The following is a 3,270-nucleotide window of genomic DNA, read 5'->3' as shown; positions in this document are numbered from 1 at the left end:
CCACCCACCCCGCCAAACTGTCCCCAGTGCACCCCACAGCACCCACAGCCCACAGCCGCGGTGTGGGGTGCGCCGTGGGGGCGGCAGAGCCCGGCAGGAAGGGAGCAGAGCCCCAGGCGAGCCGCCCCACATGGCAGGAGAGCGGAAACCCGGACACACGGACAGACTCACCCCGAGGGACAGACAGACAGAGAGGGCAGCTCTACTGAAAGGGTTTATTGATTATTGAGGGGAAACGGCCCCGGGCTCAAAGGGGATCGGGGGGCTCCTCCAGGGACGATCATCTCCTCGTGCCGCCGGAGGAGGACAGGACACGGATGGCACCAACGCTGCCGACCCTAAAACACCAAGGCCGGAACGTCACCGCCCTGCTGGCACTGGGACACCAGAGGGGCCCTGTCCCCAGCCCTGTCCCTGCTGGCACTGGGACACCGGGGGGGCCTGTCCCCAGCCCTGTCCCTGCTGGCACTGGGACACCCCAGGGGCCTGTCCCCAACCCTGTCCCTGCTGGCACCGGGACACCGGATAGGCCCTGTCCCCAGCCCTGTCCCTGCTGGCACCGGGACACCGGAGGGGCCTGTCCCCAGCCCTGTCCCTGCTGGCACCGGGACACCGGATAGGCCCTGTCCCCAGCCCTGTCCCTGCTGGCACCGGGACACCGGATAGGCCCTGTCCCCAGCCCTGTCCCTGCAGGCTCTGCTCACCTAGACATCCAGAGAGGCCGCCAGGCGCTTCTGCCGCAGGAGCCGGCGCAGCCTCAGGTCTTTTCCCAGCACGTCCTGGGGACAAGGGCAGCGTCAGTGACACGCTGGGGGCACTGGGATGGACTGGGGGGACAGGGGAAAGGAGGGGGGCCCATGGGGAAGGGCCCCGCGGTAGCAGTGGGGTACAGGAGCTGCTGCACTCCTGCCCTGAGGCGTGGGGGTCCTGGCCAAGGGTTTATTAATTCTTATCTGGAATTCAGTCTCACGAGGTGTGAGCTCTAGCCAGAAAATCAGAAAATGGAGGTGCCTCTAACTCTTCCCATGGTTAATGAAACACTAATCACCCAATACCAAGATGACACCTGTATTATTTATACTTTTAACCGAATAATTGGTCACCCCAGGCCCACAGTGCAGAACTTTTCCACCCAATTACAAAAAAACCACCCAAAATCATGAGGAAGAAGGTGAAGAAGAAGGACTTAGACAACGCCCTAAATCCTCCTTATTGCCCCATGGACATCACCATCCACTAAAATCCCAAACCCCGATTTTTTCGTCCTGTGAGACCACGCAATGCCCTTCAAACTGCACACCCACAACCCCAGTGCCTCTGTGTCCCTCGGGCGAGGGGAGCCCTGCCGAGGGTCCGGGGGGCAGGGGTGCTGCCGGGGCTGTCGGCAGGGCTGCGCTGGCCCGTGCTGGCACACGCCGGCACGGCCTGGCCGCGGTGGCCGCGCAGGGCGAGGCTCTGGCGGCGGCGCAGCTCCTGGTACCCACCACGGTCGGCTCCGGGATCTCGACCTTGCCCAAGTCCAGCTGCGGAGAGAGCAGGAGACCCGGCCGGTCACTGGGGAGTCCCCGGTGCCAGCAGGGCAGGGGGGACACGGGTGTCCCCCAATCCTCACAGGGGAGGCCCTCCAACCCCAGCCCCTCACTCACCTCCCTCAGATCATCCTGGGTTCCTTCCAGGAGTGCCTGGGAAGGAGAACAAAGGATGGGGCTGCGCTGGGCCTGGGGGGCTGGGGGGGACAGGGGGCAGGGCGGGGGCAGAGGGAGGGGAACTCAGGGCCCCCAGGGAGATCTGCTAGAGCTGGGGGAGAGCCAGAGACACCGAGCTGGGGAAAAGGGAGAGCCCGAGGGGCTGGGCTGGGGCTGTGGAACAGGCACGGGGCAGGAGAAAGGAATTGGGGTATGGGGACACAGGAGAGGCAGGGAGGGGCTGGGTGGGCACAGAAGGAGCAGACCGGGTGAGGACAGAAGGGACAGGACTGAGACAGGGTCTGTGAGGCATGGGGTGGATCAGGGAATGGGACAGGGGGACCCCGCTGCAGTGCCCAGGATGAAAGGCAAAGGACAAAGGGGGGACACGGAAGGAAAGGCCTCGGGAATGGGGGGTGGGAGGGGGTTTGGGGGCCTGGACAGGACACAGGGGAGGGAGCAGGGAGGAAATGAGTGAAGGGACCAAAAGGGTGGGCTGGGAGGGCAGAGAGGGCAAGTTGTGGGGCCAGCGTTGGGCTGGTGCCTCACCTTGGCCTGTGCCGGGGTGCACAGCAGCATGGAGAAGAGCAGGGCCACGCTGAGCACAGCAACCTTCATCTTCCTCTGGCACTGGGCAGTGCTGCCTGAGGCTGCAGCAGGGCACCAGCACCTTTATCCCTGCCGGGACTCCTCCCTGCGCCCTCCCCAACAGCCCCCAGGACAAAGCCCGGCTTGGCACAGCCCCCAGCCCTGGCCACAAGCCCAGCCCTGCCCAGAGTCCATCCCAGCTGCGGCACGGATCCAGTCCCCCTGCCCGCATCCCTGCAGCTTCCCGCACGGGGCAGCTGCCCCTGTAAGGGCCCGGGAAACCCGGGGGGGCCAAGGGGGGCCAAGGGGATCCAAAGGCACCTGGGGACCCTGTGGGGACAAGCCCTGCTCCAACACCATCCATCCTCCAGCAGCCCCCAGTGCCACAGCCCCCATCTCCTGTTGTCCCTGCCCTGCCAGAGCGTTCCTTGCAGCACAGCCCGGAGCTGAGCCCGGCCCCAAACCCCACATGTGAGAGAACAGGGGGAGCCAGGGCCGAGTGCTCAGGGCAGGGACTGGGATCTGCACTCCCTGTGGGCACTGGGAGCACTGGGCAGTGCAGGTCCCCTGCAGACAGGGCTGAGGGCTGGGCAATGCCTCAGCTGTGCCAAATCCCAGCTCCACAACACCCCGCAGGTCCCCAGTGAGTTCAATTTGCAGCCCCATGGCAGAGCCCAGAGGGGAATGTCCCCTGCCCCGACCCCTGCCCTGTCCCCCCACAGCCACCGTGCCCACCCACAGCCCCTGGGCCCCGCTCTGTGCAGCTGCCCCACGCGCAGGGGCGCAAGGACCCCAGCCCCAGCCAGGCTCCCACCCCAGCCCTGCCCCTGCCTGGGCCGTGCCCGCAGCCCCCCATGGCCCTTGTCCCCACAGAGGGGCTCTGCAGTGCCCTGGCCCCGGCCCAGCCCGGCGCTGGCCCCGGCGCCGATGCTGGGCCCAGGGTGTGCCCGTCCCCAGGGACGTGGACAAGGGGACTTTTGTCCCCAGGCAGCCACGG

General features: G+C 66.5%; 1 long non-coding RNA gene across 1 annotated transcript; it reads right to left on the bottom strand.

Annotated features, from left to right (window-relative positions):
- Positions 1-208: 208 nt before the first annotated feature.
- On the bottom strand, positions 209-2,340 carry LOC134562126 (uncharacterized). Its single transcript, XR_010083078.1, has 5 exons — positions 2,235-2,340; positions 1,647-1,682; positions 1,485-1,523; positions 705-779; positions 209-338 (listed from the first exon to the last, which is right to left on the bottom strand). It is a non-coding gene; the product is annotated as an uncharacterized LOC134562126 (long non-coding RNA).
- Between the last annotated feature and the right edge of the window lie 930 nt (positions 2,341-3,270).

This window comes from Prinia subflava, chromosome 26, assembly GCF_021018805.1.
Source record: "Prinia subflava isolate CZ2003 ecotype Zambia chromosome 26, Cam_Psub_1.2, whole genome shotgun sequence".
NCBI classification, from domain to species: Eukaryota; Metazoa; Chordata; class Aves; order Passeriformes; family Cisticolidae; genus Prinia; species Prinia subflava.
The sequence above is the reverse complement of the archived record's forward strand: the minus strand, read 5'-3'. Positions and strand labels throughout refer to the sequence as shown.